At 41.2% G+C, this 13,193-nt stretch overlaps 1 protein-coding gene across 2 annotated transcripts in view; it reads right to left on the minus strand.

Moving 5' to 3' along the window:
* Positions 1-6,265, minus strand: part of PRRG2 (proline rich and Gla domain 2) — a 48,218-nt gene extending 41,953 nt beyond the window's left edge. The window contains exon 1 of one of the 2 annotated variants that reach the window (XM_072110355.1): positions 5,770-6,265. The gene's annotated coding sequence lies outside the window, so the exon portion shown is untranslated. Of the gene's footprint in view, positions 1-5,766 lie in introns of both variants that reach the window. The other variant, XM_072110353.1, reaches the window with a different exon arrangement.
* Positions 6,266-13,193: the final 6,928 nt, after the last annotated feature.

Genomic DNA, 13,193 nt, shown 5'->3' on the forward strand with positions numbered 1-13,193 from the left:
TGATACTGGATCATTTCTTATAGATGCACTTCAGCATTTTTTGGTCCTTACAGTCAAACATTTCTATAGAATAAATGGAGATGTTTTCCAGGATGGGATAAGGTAAACTATGCCTCTTTTAGCTACCTTGTAAGGCAGCTCCCTTGATATCAAGCATGACCTTCAGGAAGCCTTACAACATGATGCAGGATTAAAACCAAACCAGTATATTTATTCCAGAAAGAATAGATACCCAACTGTAGACATCACTGTTTCAGCTTGGTTGAGTCTCTTCAGTAGAGTGTAGGCAACTGGTTTGGCTGAGTGAAAGGCTGGTGAATTTGATAGCACTAATGAATTAAAATACTGCACAAATTCTGCCACCCGAAAGTAACCTAAACCTATAAACACAACATTACATGACTGGGCCCTTCCCCCAATTAAAAAAAAGTATATGTTATATATTTTAAAATCACTTTCATACTTGTATAATATATGAGCTGGTGTGATTTTGCATGCTTAATCAGACAAGTGCAAGACAACTTGACCAAAAGTCATACAATACACAAAACATATACCGGTAATACACAGTACCAGTTTGCTGAGCTATCCTGGTAATTTAAAAAAACAACAACATAATTTTGGTCAAATAAGACCACACTGGACAGACAGCATTCTTTTCTTTGAAGCAAGTGACTTCACCTTCATAAATAACATGGTGGTTGAGATAAATTTATAAGAACTTCTATCCTTGCCCCAGTGCAAAACTATTTTTTCGTATACCCTACACAAGTCAAATGGTTTTTGAAACCCCCCATTGTACATAAAATCTGAAATGGAAAATCTGAGCAAACCACCATGGAAATTCCAAAATGTCCTGCATAGGGTTTGTAGCCACAAATAGTGTCCCTATGTAAACTTTTAAACGTTTGCAAAATTCTTTTGGTCAGATACCAGACACTCGGTGACCCAGCAAAATACCACACGGTGAATGTCAATAAAAAAAAAAAAAAGAGGAAAAAAAGAACAATGAAGGATTTTATAAATTATGAACATGGAATGTAAGTTTCTTTTGTACAGCTCCAGAGAAGCCAGTTACAGTTAGGAGGGTGCAACAAAACAGAGTGGTCATATCCATAAGGACTGGTTCTCAGCTCAGTTATTTAATCCATTATTACAACAGTTATTGTGAAACAGAACTGTGCAAGGCACATATAGATAAGGTGAAATGGAATGATTTGCACCTCTTCTGTATGTGGAACCACATCAGGTTTTGGCTGAACCAACTCCACGCATTAGCTGGCTGCACCCCATGGAATACCGAAGCAAACTGTTAGAGCAGCGGTGGTGAACCTTTTACAGACCGAGTGCCCAAGCTACAACTAAAATCCACTTATTTACCGTGAAGTGCCAACATGGCATTTTAAACAGCAACTTATTGCTACCTGTTCTTCCACATCTTTCAATTGTATCAGGCCCTGAGACCACCAATACAGTTGAAAGAAAATGCAGCCCTGTCCACACCTTCTCACTTTTCCCGCAGTTCCAAACACCCAATGAAGTGTCGGTTCAAAATAGTGCTGAGAGCAGCATCTCTTAAAGGGGTTTTCCCACAAAAGAAAATTCTCACATTTCAATCCCCTAGGTGTCTGCCTTCCATTTTCCCCCGGATCACTTATCTCCTTGTAGTTTGCAGCCTCTCTCTCTGCTCACGAGTAATCTGTGAGTGTCTCTGAGCTCCGTGTAGGGGGTGTGGCTACAGTACACACAGCAGAGAGGCAAAAATCTCAGCTCCACAATCTCACACAGAAATCCAAGATGGCGGCCACCCGACCCCAAGTGAGAAGTTACAGGGTCGTGTCTAGGGGAAACTGAAATTATGTACACCAGACAGGTTGAACTTATATCTGTGAAATGCTGCACTTTTCTTAATAACGGTGAATTAGAAAAGTGTTATTTTGTTATCCTGAGTACATTTAAGAAACTTGTCTTCATGGGGATACTCCTTTAAGTTGCCTTAGACTGCAGGAAGATTTGTTCCTGTCTGGTTAACTCTGTACTGGGGTGACAACCTGAGTGCCCACAGAAATGTGTAGAAGTATATTAGTAATACAAAGTAATAAAATTGTAATGTAGTATATATGTAGGATAATGTAGCAAAATATAAAAAGGATTATCACAGATAATTGCAGAGAATGTTGTAGCAGAAAATAAATGGGCAAAAGTCAGCTGATCCCACAAAAGGTGCATCTTAGAGCAGTTTAACACTGCAGCCTGTGTCAGTCTCCTCTCCGCCACACTCATGCAGCTCTCTGACCCCTCGCTACTTCCTGTCATGTGCATTGAGCAGGCAGGGCAGGGAGGGGGAAGGTGTGAAGAAGAGGAAGAATGCATGATGAGACAAAGGCACACACAAGCTGCAGCTGCCACCCCCTGCCTGGGACTCACCACATGCTGCTGGCAGAGAGCCAGTAATGTGTATCAAACTATTATAAACTACTGAAATGATTCAGAAGGCGGACAATGGCATTTTAAAAATCAGCATTGCATAGGCTATTGGAACCTGTGATCAGCTAAAATGACATAGCTGGTGACAGGTTCCCTTTCAGAAGGATTGGGAAGCAGAGTTTCATTGAAATATCTGACTCCCAATGCAAAGATGTTTTGGAGGGGATCCACCTGCTGTCACCCTCTAAGGCCCTGCATCTGTTGCAGATGCCATGTCCCACACACAAAGTTGCAACATATGGTGTGGGAGTGTAGAAAGTTGGGCAGTTTCTAGAGGGAGGTCATTTGGTAGATGCTTTTTTGCAGGGAAATTAACGTTAAAAGCAATACAAGGCAACTGATCTTTTCACATCATGAAGTAAACTATGATACCTGTTCATCAACAGAGACAGTATTTGTATCCACATTCTGACTGATCATACGTAATGCCACAACACCCTGATCAAGGAGCAGCCTGTTTTTATTTATCATCCCTGTTATGTAATGAAATGACAAGTGACAAATCCTTTGCATTCAATCAAAAGCTGACTGTGCAATTTATCCAGAAAGAACTCATAACTTGTTTGAAAACAAAGCGCGTTATGGGGGAGGGATCACACCACTGGCTGACAACGCAAGGAAGAAACGGTTGTCTGCCTCACGCCCTAGCTCCTGGGCACGAAGGATTAATTACCACTAATCTCTCAGTATACAAAGCATGGTAGTGAATACACTGGGACAGATCATGCACATAAAACCTTATCTTATTAAAGGACTTGTCTGCTTGGATAGCCCTTCACCATGTTGTATATTTATAGTGACTAGGGACATGGAAGGAATATATTTTTCATTGAGTCATTTCTGAAGCCATCATGACCAGCTGTTTATTGCAGGGATTACTGATTCCATCCATACTCTGTTGACCCTTATTATTTTATTAGTTTAATTTGCAGTAGTTTTCAGCCTAAACACTGGCTATGTGGCTCATTTGGCATTGATTTAAAAAAAAATCATTGTAAAGCCTCAGTGGTCCTACAGCAACTTCATTATATATGCATTACAGCAGGTATACTAAACAGTACTCACAGGGTCACTGTGATGCTGCATTCTCCTTTTACTCTAGTTGAGTCAGAAAATGTAGCCAGTCAATCCACATTGGTCTTTAAAAACCGGGTCCATGTGGCAAATCCACATTGTGATTGGGCAAAGCCAAACAATACAGCCACGTACCTGAAACCTTACTATAGTGAACCATAGAAGACCATGACGCATGCATCAAGAGGCATCTGGAGAAATCAATGACGATTACGTACATCCATTGAATTACACTGTAAAATGCAATTATGTAAATTGCAGGAATCTTTTGTATAGCACCTGCTATAGCTACATACAGTACCCCTACAAGCATTTGATTTCATACAGAGCCATGTGAAGCTTTTCTTATGAATTCCCCATTATACTGGCTACAAACGAAAACATTACTGTGTGGTGGTTGGATCCTATGAACTGAGCACAGTGCCGTGGATAGGAGTCTTTGTATCATAGTGTATCATAGCGCTGAACTGTAACAGGTCTGTACAAAGCCTAGGCTGTCATCATGATAAGCATTTTATGCACCAATGTTGTAAAAGTAGTTGGCATCTTTTTTGGAGGTGAAAACACATGAGTGGTAAAATCCTTGTGGACTGACCACTGCAAATTAAATGCTAAATAATTCAAAGCACTGCATTAATAAAAGATAGTCCTTTGAATTGCATTGTAAATTTTAATTCTGCATCAAGATTTGCTGCAGACCTTTGCTATGTAAAAGCTGAAATTCCTGTTAAAGGCGGCTCTTGCAGTGGGAATTTCTGTACTGGAAACATTTTATGTGACCTTGGGCATTTTTTCCCATTAAACATCTACAGAAAAAATGTTTTCATCTGTTTCTACATCCCACCAGGCATTTAAACTTGTGAACGCACATTATTGTAAATGGCGAGGGTCCCACAATATGCCACAAGTTTGTTTTGTAATTGTTGTGCTAGGAACTCTCTTTATGGAGAATTTGAGTACAAGCACAGTTTTTTTTTAATGCCAGGTAGCTACCTAGTGACAGGTGACACGGCTAGATGACTCACCTCTGTAGAAATGCAGAGACCTCACCCCATACAGACACTTCCCACAGGAAATTATTTTATAATTGAGTAAGCCATCAACACAGGATTCTGTGGTGGTAGACAACGATACTTTGGGTTTAATATAAGTGTATATAGTGGTGAGCTGTTAATATTTTGAATTCTGTTGTGGAATTAAATCACCAGATAAACATATACTTGGTTGCATGATTTATAATGTTTGAATACTGTGTTGAGTATTCTGGATCATGTATATTATATAATGTGATTTGTCCAGTGTACATCATGTGTATAAAATGACTCAGTATATTATAGTCCTCTAAGGACTGAATTTCTAAGACCGCCACTACGTTTTTAGCTGAATGTTTTTTCGTCTTTGGTAATCACATTTTTTTGCTTTTACATGTTTTTATTTATTTTTTTTACTATACAAGTGTGTGTGTGTGTGAGGCTGCGTTCCAACATTGAGTTTTTCTGATGTCCAAACCACCAGTGGAGTGAACAAAAGAGGAGTAGTATCTCTCAATTATATTTTCTCACCCATTATAATCCACACCGGCTTTTGACTTCTATAACGGAAAATCTGAATGTGTGAATGTAGCCTTAGCGTTGGGGGACATATTAAGAAAAACATCAGATTCCTAGACATGTAAACTTGTGGTGTGTAACTACAAGTCCCAGCATTGACAGGTTAAATACGAAAATGTTGCCTGCATTATTGCCCTGAAATTCCTTAGCACACATTTACAAAATGTACACTTTTATGTCTCATTTCTAATTAAGCGACACATATATATATATATATATATATATATATATATATATATATATATATATATATACACACACACAAACACACACATATGTGTACGTATACATATACCTGCAAGCATACAATATACTTAGCATTTTATGACCTGACATCAAACAATAATGTACTTACACTTACTAAGATCGTAACATTATTAATAATACAATTACAGGATTAGAGGTTTTTGAAGTAATCCTACTATATAGGGTGAGTAGCTGTTGTGTTTAAGGAAGAAAAAATGTGTCACTTTTTGTGGAATGCTGTTCTACATAGCAAGTTGGATGTACTAAAACTGCAATACTACCCATTACATAATACTACCCAGATAACTGTTAGCTATAAGAAAAAAACTACACAAGATATTGTACTTACCACTTGTAGGTTTTGCCAAGTAATGAATTACACGCAGGAATTAAAACAGCTGGGTTACTGCTTGTCAATAAAAAAGGAAATTTTCCCTTTAACAATTGGTTGCAGTAATGCTCAAGAAGAGCAGCAAACATCAATAATCCTTCACCCAGGACATGTCCAGTGTCAGGTCAGTGCAGACCAAGCAGGTTATTTCAAACCACACAGGTGATAATTCAGCCCAGAAGTGCAGCAGCTAAACATGTTGCAAGGCAGATCTTCTAGAAGCACTCGAATATAGAAACCAAATCTCAAGTGAATTGCAGTAGTGAGGGCACCAGCACCAGGGGTCTACTTCCAATGCTGACTCACAATGTTCCTCCTTTTCCTGTAAGCTCTCCCTCCCCCTCTCCTTTCCTGTGTCAGTACAGCCTCTACTAACATGAGGTTTGGCTGTCAGCCTCAGGTATCTAGAGGAGGAGGAGGAGGTGTGTGGTTCTGGTCACATGGACAACTGAGAAACAGGTAGAAAGCTGTACAAAGGGCTGGAGGCAGGTGTATGTGGGAAGCCTTGCATTCCTGGGTAACTTTCTCTATGCAAAGGCTTCAAAGCTGAAAGCCTGACTTTATCAACAGCAATACCAACATAAGCTCAGTAAATTACTTTTATAAAACCTAGCTCAGTAACAATGGTGTGTGCACAGATGATATTGGCCTGTTCTTGAGTGTTGTTCAAATAGTAGTAAAACACTATTTCAACGCCCAATCACATATGCAATTCCATTGAAACACATGTCATTCGTACCAAGCACTGTGGGGGACATTTATCTTAAAGTGCATCTACCACCAGGATGAAGGATTGTATGCAAATGAGCTGGAGGGGCCCTTTGGCTCTTTTGCATACAGTCTTTCATCCTGGTGGCAGATTTCCTAGAAGCCTGGAAACGTGTCTAGTTTTTGGGATATTTTGTAAGGTCTTGGGCTTCTTTGATTTATCTTAGTGGTTTATAAATGAGGCAGGTGATTCTGTTGGTTTTTTGAGCCTTTCGGGCAGAAAAGTTGCAATAAAAATTCACGCCTGCTCTGGACTGGAGGTTATTTGCAACTTTTTCAGACATGCACATCTGTATGCCCTGTCATCCACTGACTCTACCCATGCCCCCCTGTGTGCTGGGAGTTGAATAAGAAGATGTTACTGTACCGATATTACTGTACACAGCAGCAGAGGAAGATGAGAGCTGCTGAGGATTGGAGAAAGGTGAGTATATGGTGTTTATTATTTTTTAATTAAGTTGAAACAAGGAAAATAGAAGGACGAGGGGTTCACAATATTGAGGGGGGGGGGTCAGAATATGAGGGAGAGGGAGAGAGGCTACAATATGAGGGGAAGATATGGGGTCACAATATTAGGGGGAGCTAGCGGAGGCACAGATTGCTTTTGATAAGAGGTCCTACCTCATGCTGCACCTTATTTTCATGCACATTTTCCACATGACAATCCTCAACATGTGGATAATCCTCAAAGAATTTCTGCATCGAAATCCAGCATTGCCAGGCTCATGTGTTGTATTGTACTCTTATTTGTAATGGGAGGTGACGCTCCCCATGTGCAATGATTCAGTACATGTTAGATGATTTCATAGCTTGCATAGCTTGTTATATCACACAGATCTGTTTACTCTTTGTGAAAAAATGAGCTGTGCACCTGTGTGACATTATATGACCAGGGGACAATTTTCATAGATCAACCAGTCAGTAACACACCAATCTAAAATCGACCAATCAGGAGCAGGACGATGAAGCACCACCCACCTGCTGGATTATAAAAGGCAACGGGCAGTGCTCACCCCATCATTATGGCCGGTGATGGGGTTTCTCATCGAAAGATCAACAACCATATTCAGCTCTGTGGAGCATACCATCCTGGAAGACTATAACCAGACCCTTGAGCAGCTCCAAGCCTTTCATGGTATGTGCATTGATCACTATTGTACACAGGTGGATGACAACCATCATGGAGAACCATTGGAGACTATTATCACTGAGATTGGAAAACCAGAGGGAGGGACCCAGGGAAGAAGGAGACAGCTAAGGAAAGGGAAAAAACTGATTCTTAGCCCAACTGCAGAAATCCTGGAAGTGAATTGCTGGTCACCACCAGAGAAGAATCTATTTCATCAATGAGGACCCTACTAATGAGACCCCAGAACCCAGCTACATCAATGTTGGACACAGCTCTGCTTATATTTCTTACACTGCTTAGGAAAATTGAGAGCTGAGTTTTGATTGGTTGCTATAGGCAACAGAAATTTCTTTCCCATTAGACAGTTTTGATAATGTGGCTCAAAAGCGGGAGATACAAATCACAACAAAGACAACATTTTTTGCACAGAAAATTGCACAACTATGGACCTGTGACTTTTTAGGCACAAAACCAAGCACATCTGCAGTCATAAAACTCTCCCCTACTGTCTTAATGTTATCTGGGCCAAATTTATCACAGCATCTGATACTGAAAGATGACTCTGCCACGGTTTAAAACACAGTTAAAGTGTAATCTAACATTACAATAATTGCTATGCCAGAACACTGCACTAGATTTGTATTTTTCTTTAGATAAGATTAGGCCATGCCCCCTCTACCCTCAAGCCACACCCTTTCATAGAAGTCACACCCTTTCATAGAAGTCACACCCTTTTTCATATAATTCATAAGTCTCTTAGAACAGTTTTAAACAGCTGATAAATATGGGGCAGGTTGTTTAAGACTTTTTTAATGAACATCATCACAGATTGTTGCTACAGTCTGCACCATTTGGCGTTATTTACTGCTACATGTCATGTCCTCCTCCATTGACATTATTTACAACATATCTGCTTCTTTATAGATGACACATCATCTAACACAAAGATTTGGAGCACAGTGTAACATCATTCTCTGCCACAGTGCCCCTATCACTGGAATGCTTCACCTTTCACCACAAACTGGGTTATGGAGTCTTTGGAAATGTCTACCTGGCAATAGATTTAATCCACAAAGACTGTGTCACCATAAAAGACGTGTACAAAAGGGTTTACACCTTATGAGATTTCAGTCTTGAAGAGTGCCCAGTACTCCAGATCTCCCATGTCTTCATCTACTACGTGATGTAGCTGGCCACTAGAAAAAAACCTGCCGAATTTAGTCAATACGACCTACCTTGCAGCAGAAGTGGTTTGTGGCACAGAATTCCTGCACAATTGCACAATTATCCATCATAACCTAAAGCTACTAAACTGCACAGCAGGTATAAAATAATATTTTTTGCATCTGTAAAATGGCTAGGAACCCTTAAAGCGGTTTGCCCATGAAAGAAAATTCTCAAATTTCAATCCCCTAGGGATGTTAACACAATTCAATTTCAACAGTTTACTGTGCAATTTTACTCAGTTTTATTGCTGTTTTAGCTCGTTACTCAGTGATGGTGAGTCTAAGATGACAGTGTGGGCAGGGAGTCTCTAACCAGACACATTGGGGCAGATTTATCAAGTGCCTGAAAGTCAAAATATTTCCAGTTGCCCATGGCAACCAATCACAGCTCAGCTTTCATTTTACCAGTGCTCATGAATATTTAAAAGGTGAGCTGTGATTGGTTGCCATGGGCAACTGGAAATATTCTGACTTTTGATAAATCTGCCCCATTATGATCCATCTGGTTGTGTGAGCTGAATATCAGGATACAGGGTTTATATACACTTTCAGTTACCTTCTTAACATTGTACTTATATCTGACACATAGAAAGAAAAAACTTATCTGACTGTAGCTTGTAGCTCACAATGTGATGTGCTGTTGTTTGCGGGCAGAAGGTCAGTGAGTGTGAGCTTGTCCTGGAATGCAGGGGGAGGGTCTGGAGGCAGAGAACAGCTCAGCTCCACAACTTTAGGCTACATTCACAAGAATGTGTGACCGCCCGGCCATAGCTGGACGGACACGTGTCCGGCACCATGGAGAGGAGAAGGGGTCACCCCTCCCCACTCCATAGAGATGCACGGCCCACAGCCATGCACACGGGGAAGGATAGAACATTTTCTATCTTTTCCCCATGTACAGAGCGGCACGGCACCGCATGTGTGCTCTGTGTGCCCATTATTGTCTATGGGGGACATATGAGTCCCCACAAGCTTGTGGCCGTACATATGTCCCCCAAATGTTCGTCTGAATGGGGCCTTAGACAGAAAAGCAAGATGCGATAGAGTAGCAGGGTGGTGGGGATCCCACCCGGAGAGAAATCCGCTGGCACTACCGGACCCGTACGTACAGATGAGGAGGCAAGGGCATGTGTAGCTTCACTGGATAGAAACAAAGATATCACGATGGTGCTCAGCCAGATATCAGGACAATGTTTCAACGTAGATAAGTAGGAATAAGAAGGCGGCACTCACCAGGTAAATCTTCTTTTATTGAACACCCGTGGGCAGGGAGGTATGACAAGGCATCACTCACGGCGACGGGCCGTTTCGCGCAGTCCTGCGCTTCCTCTAGCCGTGTGAGAGACGCCGGCAGCTGTAACAAATTAAATACCTAGCCGCCAACGTCATGTGTTACATTGTGTCATGTGACTGGGGTGTGTGTGCTTGTATGACGTCGCGATCACGAGTCCGGCTGGGGTGATAGGACACACCTCCAAAAAGCTCGGGCATCGCGTAGGCGCTGTCAATACACTAGGTAAGTGATACAATAAAAACAAGTATACAGACACATAGTATACACTAACGAACAATGTTAGACCATCATTAGGATTAGAAACTTTGTACAAGCAATAAGGGTCTATATATACCCTAACCAGTGGACTATCATGTCTAGATGAAGACGGCCATGTCATTTTTGTCATTTACCCTGACCCTATTGTCGTGACGGCTCCCCTCCATGTTGTCAAATAATTTCCTTAGGGCGATCTTCCTAATGGACTTATATAGATCTATTTGAAATTGCACAAAATCAATTTCAAGTTAATTACAGTATTTTCAGGTATGGACTCAGAGTTCATTGCCAGGAGACTTTCTTCCTTTTCTGGCTGGATCTCCATCTTCCTCTTCCTCTCCCAGCCCCGCCCCCTCCGGGTTCTCCTTCGTGGTGTCCCCCCCCTAAAGGGGTAATTGATGTTGTAGCAAGTGAGTCATCTCTTCCTTCTATTATTTGGGGGTTAGGGTCTTCTGAGGTACTGGAGTCCGATTCTGTAGTCCAGAAATCTGAGGTTTTACGTTTGATAATTTTATTTCGTTTGAACTGAGGAAGATGGAGATCCAGCCAGAAAAGGAAGAAAGTCTCCTGGCAATGAACTCTGAGTCCATACCTGAAAATACTGTAATTAACTTGTCCCAAACACCGCTTGAGACCGATTGCATCTCAGCATTGTCTAAAGGTTTAAATTATAGTCTCCCCAGAGACTTTGATTTTGTGCAATTTCAAATAGATCTATATAAGTCCATTAGGAAGATCGCCCTAAGGAAATTATTTGACAACATGGAGGGGAGCCGTCACGACAATAGGGTCAGGAGGGAAGGAGAAATACCTTGCATAGGCCCTTTGGGTTTCCAGATAGACGACCCTTTAGAAGGGATAGACCTAACTTGCCTTACTACGTTAACTGACCTGATGACAGAAATTAATATTACGGATGATAGTCTAAATGACACAGACATACAGCTAGCAGAATTCAGAGGCGGTAATCGTTCTACTTTTTGTCCCCCTTTGCCGGCCGGCTCGTCCATAGACATCTTTTATGAACAAGTCTGTAGAGACGTAAAGTCTCTTATTTACCCGACTCAGAACCCTAATTTGTCGACGGCAGAATGGAGAGCTCTGCAGAAGCTCCCTGGTTATAAAGCCGGCCGACAAAGGGGGCAATATAGTGGTCATGTCGAAAGAATATTACGTCGAAGAAGCCGAAAGGCAATTACATGACACCTCCATATATGTCAAACTATCAAGTGACCCCACATTTAAATATATTTCCCAACTACGAACCATCCTGAGACGAGCAGTGGAAAATAAAGTGTTGTCTACCAAAATGGCTGAAAAGCTCCTACCCACCTTTCCAAAAAAACCGTCTTGGTATTTTCTCCCCAAGATTCACAAGTCACCGAGTCGACCCCCCGGCCGTCCCATCGTCGCGGGCATCGGCTCGGTGACTGCATCGCTATCTCAGTTCCTTGATTGGCTCTTGCGACCAATTCTGATGGACATTCCATCATATTTAAAGGACACTAATTCCTTCTTAAGAGCGGTCGAGGACATTAATTGGCGCGGAGACCTTAAATTAGTCTCGATATACGTGGAAAGTCTCTATACGAGGATTCCACATCATGAGGGGGTCAATGCCATTTGTCTAGTCCTTCATCGAGCAGGGAAAAGCCCGGCATTTATTGACTTTGTCCGTGAGGCGCTCTTGTTCATCCTTACCCACAATTCCTTTTTATTCAACAATCAATGGTTTAACCAGGTTACAGGTACGGCCATGGGCACACCGGTCGCATGTACCTTCGCAAATATTTTTTTGGCCGTATTTGAAAGCAAATTTATCCTTAACCTGGGAAATCCATACGTTAAATATATACATACTTATTTAAGGTACATCGACGATGTGTTCATGACCTGGTCTGGTTCCGAACAAGAATTTTTTGATTTTGTTTATTTTTTGAATATAGGGGAAAGGATGAACAAGCGCTTCACATGTAACTTCGGTGACAAACACCTAGAGTTCCTCGACGTTCAACTTGATGTAGTGGCAGACCAAATCAAAGTGAGCGGCTATCGTAAACCAACAGCCACGAATGCTTTATTGCATTATAATAGCGCTCACCCTGATCACGTAAAAAAAGCTGTACCATATGGACAGTTCATACGTCTGAGACGCATAAACGACTCTGATGACTCTTTCCATAAACAAGCCCTTGAATTGAAGGACAGACTTAAACTAAGGGGATATCCAGATACTATTATCAAGACAGCTTATGACAAAGCAACAAAACTAGATAGACATCAATTATTACATAGGAGGGAAGTAAAAAGAAATAGCGACAGATTCATCTTCACTTTCGATTTCTCCCCTAATGAAAGGAATATACGCAAAGCCATACAAAAGAATTGGGTTATACTCGAAAGAGACCCCGAGTTAAGGAAAGTTACTGTAAATAGGCCTATGATTTCATTTAAACGTAATCCTACCATGAGAGACCTATTAGTCAATAGCAAATTTAGTGACAAAAAAACCACCTGGTTAGACAGAGAGATCCCAAAGGGCAATTTCACCTGCCACCACTGCAATTTTTGCAGATTTCATCTAAGAACAAGATCACTAAATATAGGGGGAATCACCACTACGGTGGAACAATTTATCAGTTGCAAAACTGACTATGTAGTCTACGTCATATTTTGCACATGCAGATGATTTTATATTGGTAAGACAATC

The sequence above is a fragment of the Engystomops pustulosus genome, chromosome 6 (assembly GCF_040894005.1).
Source record: "Engystomops pustulosus chromosome 6, aEngPut4.maternal, whole genome shotgun sequence".
In the NCBI taxonomy this organism is placed as follows: Eukaryota; Metazoa; Chordata; class Amphibia; order Anura; family Leptodactylidae; genus Engystomops; species Engystomops pustulosus.